Below are 13208 nucleotides of genomic sequence, written 5' to 3'. Positions count from 1 at the left end.
AGTAAAATGAGAGTATTCACTCAGTACTCTCCTTGTTTTAGTCTAATGCTATGGAAATATTTTCAACATGAAGGGTGAAACACGATCTTCTTTGGTATACGTCTGGGTATAACTACAACTAGCTTACGCCCTGCCATTCACGCACAACAAATTCTTAGGCATTGTTACAAAAGAATGTCTGTTCTGCCACAGGGCGGGAAGTCTTCATATTTTGGAAGGGAAATTGCAAAGTCTTTCTTGTTTCTCAAGCCATCTAGCTACTCCTGGACTTTTCCCTCCACTAAGACTTGTGATCAACACTATCTTTTGGAGGGAAAGAGAACATATTACATGAAGGTGAGAATTAGCCTCACTTGAGAAATTCGTTTGAACGTTTTGGCATATAATTTGGAAACATTTTTCCCTTTTCTTTTCTTTTTTTCAAAATAAATTTTCTTTATTGATTTTAGAGAGAGAAGAAGGGAGAGAGAGAGAGATAGAAACATAAGTGATAGAGAACATTGACTGGCCCGCCTCTTGCATGCCCCACCCCCCACTGGGGATCAGGCCCACAACCTGGGCATGTGCCCTGACCGGGAATCGAACTGGGGACCTCTTGGTGCATGGGTTGATGCTCAGCCACTGAACCACACCAGCCAGGCTCCCTTTTCCTTCTTACATTTTAAGTTTTAAAACTCATGTCAACTGATCAGCTTTTTGTCAACAACAACAACAACAAAAACTGTGAGAGTTTGAGATTATACTCTCAAACTTTAAAATGTCAAGTTAACAAATTCCAGAATGGTAAAGCCTATTAATTTGAACTACCAGGAATACACGTGTTTCTTCTCATCTACTTTTTCTTATCTACTTTTTTGTCAGTTGATTGGGTTTAATTTTAAATGACTCTCCTCAAGGTTTAGAACCAGACTGAAGTTCACTTTGTTTTCAAAGATTAGACGGGAAAGCCAAACATTTCCAATAAAAGCAACCTTAACAACAGCTCAGGTTAGAGACCAGGAACAATGCACACTGAGCAAGGGGCGACACCATGAAGAGCAAAAGGGAAAGTGCTTCTACTACTACAAACATATGTTCTTGACTGAGGCACTCAACTTCTCTCACCCTCATTTTCACATCTGTCAAATGGGAATATTATTAAATTCCATGCACACAGAACTGGGATAAAATATGAGCTCAGGACTACTAGAATCGTGGTACAACCTCTGGAAATGGAGGGTTGTAGAGAAAGCATACAATTAAGAGCTGGGATGAGAATAAGTGACATAGTTTTGCTCCTAATTACAAAGCAAATCATTGACCCATCTGGGGCGCAGATTCCTCATCTGGAAAAGTGGGGGATATATTAGACAATATATAATTTCTCTATCAACTATAAAATGATCTGACTGAATAATTGCAAGCTGGGTAAACTTGCAGGGTAATGAGGGTGAGAGCCTGGGGAAAGGGCTGCCGTGGTCTCACAGAGCCTGCCAGGGGCAGACTTGATGCAGTGCATTCCCCACTCCGCCATTTCAGAGAGTATAGATCCCCAGTACTTCCCCAAACATCAACAAATACTTATGAGGGCCTACGACATGCCAAACATGCTAAGCTCTGAATTGAAAACATATTTAGACATGTTAAAAGTAGCTAATCTCTTCCACTGCTCTCATCTCAATAGACACTTTCAAAGTAAAATTAAAACAAAACTCTTTGAGAGACGAAAATCACAAAGTCATTTCAGTGCACCAATATCTGATGAGTTTACAAAAGAAATCTCCAGAGTTTCATTAGCTAGTACAGCTGTTTTCTTGCCTTTATTTTTTTTACCTGCAAACACATTTTTAATCTGAAAGGTTATCCCCATTGTCCTGTCTCCAGGTTACAAGGACACACACACTTCTTGCACAATAATTTAAATAATCCGTGCAAAAGCCGTTACTTGACAGCAATTTCCACTTTTGTAGCAATTTACAGAAAATATGGGAATATGTTCATATATACATAACCTATTCATAGAAATTTACATAAATTCATATGCATGTGTTTAATTTGCTTCAAGAAACTGTAAAGGAAAAATAAGAGCAGTAAATATATTCAGAGACACATTTTACTATCTATGATTCAGATGGTATTTTTATGACTACCATATTATCAAAATACTAAGAAAGGAATAACAGGTCAGGGTGATTTCTCAGAGGGAAGACATAGTCTCAGGGATTTTGATTCAGGGGAAACCCCTTAGCTCCCCACAAATATTTTCTGAACTTTTGCCAATATTCAGCATCCCTCCTGAATAGCACAAAACCTTTCACAAAATGCAAAAAATCCCAGATAGAAGTAAAACATCTACTTCTCTCTGGAAATTACTATTAGCAGCTAAAAAAGGCAAGTTTGCGAGCACAAAGCAGAGAGAGCCCAGCTCCCACGGGCCCTGGTGCCAGAGGAAGGGGGAAAAGAACCCTTTCCCAGGCGGGGCAGAATCCGGAAGCAGAGATGAGCAAGTGCCTCGTTCTACCTCATCATTTGATCCAATGTTAGGCCCTGACCACTCTTGAAGTAGCACCATTTAAGTAACTATTAAAATGTACCTTAAACTGGCAACTAAGGATCTGAAGGATTTGCACATAGGTTTAGAAATTCATAAACTGAAAATGTTTAACTTCTATGTATTCATTTTGATGCTGGAAGCAAGAAATATTTGTTTTGCTAGTCGAAAAGCCAAAAATTATCCTTTGCAGTGATGCTTCCTCTTGGAAGGCATTTTCAGGGAATAATGTTTCAGTTCCACAGGGTTAGCATTGGTCAGAGGTATTTGGAAGCCTATTAAGTCTGAAAGGTTTTTTTCCCCTTGAGCATGGATGGCTCACGTTTGAGCACCATGACTAAGTAGGAAAACCTACAAAGAAAACAACTGTTCATGCTGGAGATGACTTAGCCTTTTCCAGTCAGCCCGAATCTATTAGTGCAGTAGACATTCAAGAAATGCTCAGCGTATAACTGTGCAGAGGACTTAGAAAGGGGATCTCTCTCTGAGAGCTAAGCTAAAGGGAAATGTTCCCTTGGAGACAACAATTTAACATCCCAGAGCTTACTGGACTGTACTCCAAGCCCCAGGGCGCTCGTTCTCACTGTTTTCTAATATGCAGCCACGGCCATGAGAACCTCATGAGATGATGATAAAAACACGAACGGTCAGATTTATACATTCATAAAGAATACAGATGAGTAGTTTAGGATCCTCTCAGGAATTTATATCAAATAGTATATGCTTCTTGTTAGCTAAAAAGAGTAGGCATGCTAATTCAAAAAAACTTTCTGACTTATACATTTACATTTTTATAAACAATATGTATTGAGTCTTCATTTTTCTTAGGTTGGCTCAGCTTTTCTATATTTGAGGCTACTAGGCCTTCAAGCTTTTTGGTTACCAAATAAACAATATCCTCACAAAGCTGTGGGGGAACCTGAAGGCCTTGATGGGGCCTGGTTAGGAAGACACCTGGTTAGGAAGACACCTGGTTAGGAAGACTCCTGGTTAGGAAGACTCCTGGCTAGGAAGACTCCTGGTTAGGAAGACTCCTGGTTAGGAAGACACCTGGTTAGGAAGACACCTGGTTAGGAAGACACCTGGTTAGGAAGACACCTGGCTAGGAAGACACCTGGCTAGGAAGACTCCTGGTTAGGAAGACTCCTGGTTAGGAAGACACCTGGTTAGGAAGACACCTGGCTAGGAAGACTCCTGGTTAGGAAGACACCTGGCTAGGAAGACTCCTGGTTAGGAAGACTCCTGGTTAGGAAGACTCCTGGTTAGGAAGACACCTGGCTAGGAAGACTCCTGGTTAGGAAGACTCCTGGCTAGGAAGACTCCTGGCTAGGAAGACTCCTGGTTAGGAAGACACCTGGTTAGGAAGACACCTGGCTAGGAAGACACCTGGCTAGGAAGACTCCTGGTTAGGAAGACTCCTGGTTAGGAAGACACCTGGTTAGGAAGACACCTGGCTAGGAAGACTCCTGGTTAGGAAGACACCTGGCTAGGAAGACTCCTGGTTAGGAAGACTCCTGGTTAGGAAGACTCCTGGTTAGGAAGACACCTGGCTAGGAAGACACCTGGCTAGGAAGACTCCTGGCTAGGAAGACTCCTGGTTAGGAAGACTCCTGGTTAGGAAGACACCTGGTTACGAAGACACCTGGCTAGGAAGACACCTGGCTAGGAAGACTCCTGGTTAGGAAGACTCCTGGTTAGGAAGACACCTGGTTAGGAAGACACCTGGTTAGGAAGACACCTGGTTAGGAAGACTCCTGGTTAGGAAGACTCCTGGTTAGGAAGACACCTGGTTAGGAAGACACCTGGTTAGGAAGACACCTGGCTAGGAAGACACCTGGCTAGGAAGACTCCTGGTTAGGAAGACACCTGGTTAGGAAGACACCTGGTTAGGAAGACACCTGGTTAGGAAGACACCTGGCTAGGAAGACTCCTGGTTAGGAAGACTCCTGGTTAGGAAGACACCTGGTTAGGAAGACACCTGGTTAGGAAGACACCTGGTTAGGAAGACTCCTGGCTAGGAAGACTCCTGGTTAGGAAGACACCTGGTTAGGAAGCCCACAGAACAGATGGCTGGCTGGGAAGGTTAGTTTGCATCTCACTATCTCCTCTGAAAAGGAAATTGAATAAACTTCTAAGGTTGAATTTACTGGAGAATTCTTGGATTTCTAATTAAGCATTCACAATCTCTCAACGCATCACACCGTCAAGATTTATTACAATTAACACAAAAGATATATGTCTTTCCACAAACAAGAACAGAAAACAGGAGAAAACCACCTATGAATCTGTCATTAAAATGGATTCCAAAATGACTGTTGGAAATAACTCAGTGAGAGGAGATCTAGTATTTTCATTTTCTTCAAATGGTTTCTACATTATCGGATCCATGTTTATAAATGAAATTTGAGATACCACCAGAATGTAAGCTCTACAGAGGCAGGGACTTTCTTCACTTTTCTGTAAATGAAGACTTATGCGTAAGATAAATAAGAAAACATAATTGCTGAGCGCTGTGGATGAAGCCAGGTTGAGAGTTCTATTTCCATAGTGTACCCCAAGGGGGCGCCATAGAGCCTCTAGTGCAGGTGTTCTGTGCCAAGCATCCAAGTATTCCTGTACGGATCTTTCCAGACCCGTGATCAGCCAGAGCATTTGAACATGTTAGTTCTCTTAGACAAGCTTTATCTTTATTTCTATCCCAAAGTGCCTTATAAAAATGTTAGGTTTTCTTTCTTTTTTTTTATCCTCACCCGAGGACATTTTTCCATTTTTTGTACAGATAGAGTTGGAGGGAGAGAGAGGAAGAGAGAGAGAGGGAAACATCGATGTGAAAGGGACACATCGAGTGGCTGCCACCCGCACGACCAACCAGGGCCGGGGACAAACTGCAACCGAGGTACATGCCCTTAGCGGGAACCGAACCCGGGTCTCTCCAGACCGCAGGCGGACGCTCCAACCGCTGAGCCAAACCGGCCAGGGCTGTTAGGTTTTCTTTTTAACTTCTGCTATGACAGTAAGATTGGAAGCCACTGTAGCACAAGATACAAATAAATTAACCCATTAAACTTGAATAACATGTAATCTCTATGACCAAAGAACCTTAGTAGAAACGTAAAGTACATTGGCTTGCTTACTCATGCACATGATTTAGCTTTCCAGAATGCCCCACAAAGCTGAATAAACTGAACTGCTCAGTTTGGGGGTGGAGGGAGACCTTAATTCTCACATTAACGGGGAACATTTGGCTTATTGGAGATACTTCTGGTTCTTTATGGTAAGTCATGCCATCTGTATAGGGAAAGGTAGTTATTTTATATCATTATGATTAAAAGGCATGCAATTAGCCCTGGCCAGTGTGTCCAATGGTTAGAACATCAGCCCATGCACTAAAGGGTCTTGGGTTTGATTCCCAGTCAAGGACACATACCTGGGGTGCAGGTTGAATCCCCAGCCCCTGTTGGGCGCATGCGGGAGGTAGCCAATTGATATGTCTCTTTCAAATTGATGTTTCTCCCTCCCCTCTCTAAAAATCAATGGAAGAAACATCATCGGGTGAGAATTAACAACAAAAAGTCATGCAACAAATTCATTAAAGAAAAAACCAACCTGCTTTAATCTGGGTAGAAGTTAGAGAGGGGAGCCAAAGTCCTGAGACACCCCATTTAAGATGAATGTCTTCTGTCAGGAGAAGACCTATCCTGTCGGGTTAGGCTTTGAGAAGTATTGAGAGGTGACACTGTGCTAAGAGTTTTGTATGAAGTTCTCTTACAAGTGACACAAGAGATGAAGCAACTGGAGTTCACCGGAGTCATTTGACTTATTCCAGGTGATCTCTAAGTCCCCTCTGCTGAGACACCTGGTTGGCTGAGCCATTCCTATAGATTCTTACTGGCTTCTGTTTGGATGACTGGAGCACTGACTCCGCCCTTCAATCCCAGAATCATCGGAGTCCGTGAAAGCACAGCGACTGTGGTTGTATCCAGGCGTCCTAGTTTTTTGGAAAAGTCCCCAGATGACTTTTCTGTGCAGACAGGCTGAAAACCCGGACAAAGACTGCCTGCTTACAAACTAGGGCAGACTAAGTCCCAAACCCATCTTTAAAAGTGCCGGTTGAAGAGTTAGCATAAATAATCAGAAAACACTCAGATGTAACTCCTTACATAGTGTTGGTAGCGGGCAAAGTTCTCCCAGAGCCTTTTCAACATGAATTATCAGGTGGCGGTATGGAAATACTTATCAGATGAAGACAGGTTCATAGAATTACAACATGAAGGAAACTGAACTAGGGAGTTAGTTGTTTTTAACCCTTGGGGCATATTAGACTCACTTTGGGACAGTTTCTAAAAATACAGATGCCCAGGATTCACCACCATGAAGTCAGCCTCTTCCAAGACAGGCTGGGATATGGGCATGTATTTGAAACTCCCTGGTGATCTCAGTGTGTAGCTGTGGTTCCGACCCACGGTCCTAAGGCTTCAAAGGCAGGTTCAATCTGTTACTTGAGAAGTATTAGCAATGCTTCCCGAACTTGAAGCTGCATAGGAATCATCCAGGAATTTTGTTAAACTGCAGATTCTGTCTCAGTAGTACCTGGGTGGGGTCTGAGAGTCTGCATTTGCCATGGGCATGATGGTGATGATGTGAGGGGCACATCGAGCAGCAAGACTTTATTTACTTATTTTTAATCCTCACCTGGGGGTATTTTTCTATTTATCTTCAGATAGAGTAGGAGGGAGAGAAAGAGAAACATCAATGTGAGAGCAATACATCAATGTGAGAGCATTACACCGCCTGGTTGCTTCCTGCACAACCCCGACCAGGGCCAGGTATGAACTGTAACCGAGGCACGTGCCCTTGGTTGGAATCGAACCCACAACTCATTGGTCCGCGGGCTGACCCTCTAACTGCTGATCCAAACTGGCCAGGGCTCGAGCAGCAAGTCTCTAGAGCACTGGTTCTGTCGGGGCTACACACTGGACTTACCTGGGGAGCAATGACCTCAACAATATCTGGGTTCCACCCATGGAGATTCAGATTTCACTGGTGTGGGGGGTGGTTTTAAAAGTTCTCCAAGTGATTCTAATTGGTATCAAATTTGAGACCACTAGGAGGGGGAGGGAAGGGGAGAGGACTAGTAGACTGAGTGAGGAGGAAGTAGAAGAGGACCATGTGCAGGGGATGAGCCACGTTGACAAATAGGTTCTGTGGCCTACAAAACCAGCATCATTAAAGTCTAGCTTTTTATTTTTTCTAAAAGATCTCGAAACTCTGCCACCTCTGGGTCTGCATTCCTCTGTGGTGGTAACCAGGTGGCACTAAGTACATGCACTTTCCTATGTGCCAGGCCCACTTGCCCCTATCGTTCGTGTTACCTGCCTCAGCCCGTGAGCAGCCGAGTTCAAGAGCTCTGGGTGGTGCAAGCCTACTGCTCTGACTCCGGTCGCCTGGTGCGCCTGGCAACGCCCCGTCAGAGCTGTCTTCAATCAAGAGGGACTGCGCATGAAATGAACGGTTAGCTTGCTCACAGGAATTTGTAGACATTGCCCTGGTTTTTGTAGTAAAGAGCTGTCCTTCCCCACGGCTGATATTTAGGAATATTCAGGGCCACAGTCAGTGGGGAGCCCCTACCACAGAGGCAGCCATCCTGACTGCCAGCTCCAGGAACTTCACCTGTGTGTGTGAGGATAATAGGAACCGCCTGACAAGGTTGAGCATTAGATAATAGATGCAGAGCACCTATCAAAGTGCCTGCCTCATAGTAAGTCCTCAGTCCGTGTCAAGTTGCCATCATTACCGATTTCATACTCATGCCCTTCACCTGTTCATAGGATCAGGAATGCCCAGAGCACACTGGGCAGCAAGTTTTAGACAACTAGACTGTAACCTCCTTCAGGAGACTATAAACTTGGAGCAAAACTTCCTATCCTGTTAAAGAAGTAGTCAGGAATTTCCTATCCTGTTAAAGAAGAAGCCAGGAAATATTTTGTGTATTCACCCAAACCAATCAACCACCAAACAAACAACTCCTCCTACTAGAAAGAATGAAAATGAAGAAGCTCTGGATTTTAAAAGCCCTAAACCATCTGGGAGAATTTGTCATCGGCATTCCCTAATATATTTGTACTAATATTTGTCCAGCACCTCATATTTGTACTAACCACTCATGGACCCTTTGTTTTGTCTCTCATTCCTTCAGAAACAGCAGCTCTCTCTTCTCTAGACTATCCCCGGCGGGAGTCTCTCACGAGGTAAGTAATCAATAAAGCAGTACTGAAAGAATGAACAAACCCACACATACTCATCCCAGAGGACTCTTGGTAGCCAAGGTTTGCTTGTATTGTATTTCTTGTGTGTTAAAATGCTTCAAAACATATGCTGTTAATCTATTGGAGACAGACAGCTTTTGTTGGATGATGTTACTATAAATAAATCTCAGTGCACCTGGACTTAAAATTTTCCACACTCCAATCAGCCCAAATAGAATCTGTGTACAACCTGAATTTTAACAATAATGATGCACGACTGATTTTTTTCCAGAAATGTGCTTTGCTATTTTGCAAGTTAATGCAAAATAAAGACTAAAATAATTTAACACCTTGCCTTCCTAAGTATCTTTCATTTACATCTTTATTAGACCATTCAATAAAGAAGTCTTTCAAAGGGTACAGGGGAGATGCTAAAACTATTTTGAGACGTTTTGACCAACAAAGCTGATCTAAACATAGTACTGTTTAACAAATTTGTATTCATAGAATTTATTCCAATATCTAAAATTAAAATCTATAAAATGCATGTCAAAAGACTAAGCAATGTGCTCTCATTTGTTTGTTCTTGCAAAAACAAAACCCCATTCAAACAGTGCAATCTAAAAATCTCTCTTAGCTAATCTAGACATTCCATATATTTTTAAATGCTCACAACACCCTTATGCCTTATTTAATCATTGGATTACTTTTTTATGGGTATCAAAGAAAAAGAAAGTGAGGTAACACTTCTAAGTTATGCATTCATAATTATGTTTGCATTTTCTAAGCTATATTTTTCTTTAAATTACACAGGCCATCCTTGATCGGACAATTACAATGATTCATTTTCTCTTCTATGGAATCCACTTAGCGCTTGACGGCAATCAGTCAGACTGTATTTGTATTGCTTGGCTATGTAAAAATTCCAAGGCTCAATTTTTAGCCATAGGCAACCTATAAATCTTATGTTAAATGACAGTTTCAGAAAAATGTAACACTCAGTTATCTAGATAAAGGGATTTTCAGCCATAGGCAACCTGTAAGTCTTATTTTAAATGCCAGTTTCAGAAAAGTGTTAACACCTTGTATCTAGAATAAGGGATAGATAATTTTTGTCATCTCATCCAACTCCATTTCCTGTATGAGAGAACCTAGAGCTCTCAGAAAGGCTTCAAGCTGTTGGGGAGAGCTGGGACCAGAACCAGAGCCCTGTCAGACTCTGCCCTTCCCACTACAGAGCACGGCAACTGTGTCAGGAGACACAGTGCCCACCTGGAGTTTCTTGCACTCTTACATGTCTTGCTGGGTGTGCCATGTCTTCAAGGCTCTGAACGGCCCTGAACACGTCTACCCAGGCCATTTTTCAGTGTTGTTTATACAGCTGGTAACCTCAAGAGATGCAATTTGCCCAAAGTATCAAAGCTATTAAGAATGGAGCCGGAACCTGGGCGGTTTTGTTCAGCGGTTAGAGCGTCGGCCCGCAGACCAGGAAGACCCAGGTTCGGTTCCTGCTAAGTGCACGCACCTCGGTTGCAGTTTGTCTCCGGCCCTGGTTGGGGTCGTGAGGGTGGCAACCAGTCCCTGTGTCTCTCTCAGGTCAATGTTTCTTTCTCTCCCCCCTGCTCTATCTGAAGATAAATGCAAAAATGTCCTTGGGTGAGGATTAAAAAAAGGAAAAAAAAAAGGAATGGAGCCAGGTCTGTCATTTCAATGCTTTCAATTACACAGTGCATCACATAGCCACTGACTCTCCAATACATGGAAAATCCTCCATTCTTCTCTTTTTTCCTGCCAACTCCCTTCACCAACAAGCCCAAACATTTTTTTTTTTTAAATTTGAAAAGAAAGGTCTGCATATATGCGCAAGTGACAGATACACGCACACACGCAGTTATATCTAAACCGTGCTGTTTACCTGCAGGAATACGTCGCTGAAATCCAGTACTGACTCCATGGGATGAAGCATATTTAAGTTTGGCCAAATTCTCCAAAAAGAATAAAACACTTACTTATTGGCCTACAAACAAAACCACCAAAGACATTAACATATGGGTAGCAACTAACAATTTACACCTACGTTCTTCATTCATATGTTGCGTGAATTCTTTCTAGGGTCTTAATTTCTTGGAAAAACATCCACATTTCCAACAATTTATAAAGCATCTCACATTTTTAGTTGGGGCTGCACAACAGGCTATCTTGAAAACACAATATGTATTTTCCAGAAGCCCAATTCAAAGTCACATGTATCCACTATACATTAACAATCGTATTAACCACAGGTTCTAAGACACATCACCTTTCATTTCTTGCATTAACTGTCTGAAGTGGGAGGAATAATGTAACAAGGAAGCAGCTGCAGGAACAATGAAGCAATCCAAGGCCCAGTGACTTTTCCAGCTGAGGAGTAAAATACACTGTGCAGCTAACAATTATATTAAGAAATGACAGGTGTGCTCTAAGACTATTTTCTGCAATGGAAAATACAAAAAGGCTATCCTTACAATAAAAATACGCTGTATTGCCCTGGCCGGTTTGGCTCAGTGGTTAGAGCGCCCACCTGCGGTCGGGAGAGACCCGGGTTCGGTTCCCGCTAAGGGCATGTACCTTGGTTGCAGTTTGTCCCCGGCCCTGGTTGGTCGTGCGGGTGGCAGCCACTCGATGTGTCCCTTTCACATCGATGTTTCCCTCTCTCTCTCTTCCTCTCTCTCCCTCCCACTCTGTCTGTACAAAAAATGAAAAAATGTCCTCGGGTGAGGATAAAAAAAAAAAAAAAATGCTGTATTAACACAATGGACTATAGGACATTTTCTATGCCCACCCACTTTTCTGGAAACAAATTAATAGAAGCTAATTAGAATTTAAAAATAGACTTTTATTCTCTTCATGGCACCCCACTTATCTCCTTCTCCCCTTTCTTCATATAGACATGACCACAAGTTTAAACACACACACACACACACAAAATAAACCAAAAAGGCAAGAATATTAATTTTCTCTTGCTGTGTAACAAGGGTAACCTTGGTGGCTTCAAACGAGCAATGTATGACCTCACAGTTCTGCAGGTCGGAGGACCAGGCACAGCACGACCTTCTCTGCTCAGGGTCTCACAAGGCAGGAAGTCAAGGTGTCAGCCGCACCGCGTTCTTACCTGGGGGCTCTGCGGAGAATGTGCGTCCACACTCATTCAGGTTGGCTGTGGCATTCAGTCCCTTGTGACTGTACACCTAGGTCCCTGTTTCCGTAGCTTTGGAGTCCCCTCCAGCCTAAGGTCAGCAGTGGAGAGTCCTCCTCCCTGGATGCCCTCCCACACGCAGAATCCCATTTGCCAGGAGGAGCCCAGTCCCTTTGAAGAGTTCACCTGATTGGCTCACGACAAGGGCTCCCTCCCTATCTTAGGGTGAACTGCCTGCCTTGAGACTTGAATTACCCGAGCGGAATGCCCTGCAGCTGTCCCAGGTTGTGTTAACCTGGAGAAGGTGCATGTACAGCAGAGTGGGAACCTTGGAGGCCATTTCAGAATTCGTTTTCCAACAGCAGGCAAATCAGGATTATAACTCTCCAATATGTTCTTTTACTTGACCACCATTTTGGATTTGTAGCTCTTCTAAAAATAAACTTCTTTGATAAGAGGGCTACTGTTCAGGCTTAATAGATAAAAGCAACATGGAAATAGAAATTCTAAAAGCCAATTGTCACTATTTAAAAATCTATTTCAATCATATCTAATTAATATATCTCATCATGGTAGCCTAGTGAGTTTTGAGTTCTTTTTAATCAAGGTTGAACAGTGACAATAATGCTCAATGAAGTAGAGGCGGCATTGACAATGTGGGGATATTAGTATGTAGTTATTTGACAATGAAAATGATCATGTTCATATTATCAGCCATTCTCCTGATTAGTTAGGAAACCATCCGAAAAGAAGTAAGACTAGATTGAAGACGGGTGCAGGGAAAGCCCTCAGCACTAGGAATACCCCATTAGCTTTGCTAATATAAAACAGTGTACTGTTTTATGGGCTGTAAAATGTATCCTTTTAATTGTTCCTCCCCTTTCCACTACTGAAAGGAAGTACAGGTCCATGTGGTAAGTAACTTGGTTTTCATCAAACTGTGTCTCTAACCACCTGTGCAGTTTTACAAACAGCACCTGTCTCTGGGCCTCACTAGCTGCATTTGTAAAATAAAAGTACGTTAGAATTTTACCTCTGAAGTGGACCTTTGAGATCACGATCTTTCAAGTTCCACCCAGCTCTCAGGAAGTCACAGTTATCCAAATATCAACTTTTAAAAGGGGAAAATATTCCACCTTGTTAGAGAAATGTGGTATTTGAATGGATATATCAAGGTACGTGGTTTCCTGGTCAGAGTAAGTTACCACTTTTATTTTAATTTCAGATTAAGTTTCTGCAGATATTTTAGCATTTCAAT

Source organism: Molossus molossus, unplaced genomic scaffold (genome assembly GCF_014108415.1).
Source record: "Molossus molossus isolate mMolMol1 unplaced genomic scaffold, mMolMol1.p scaffold_m16_p_3, whole genome shotgun sequence".
In the NCBI taxonomy this organism is placed as follows: Eukaryota; Metazoa; Chordata; class Mammalia; order Chiroptera; family Molossidae; genus Molossus; species Molossus molossus.
Note: the sequence above shows the minus strand (reverse complement) of the source record.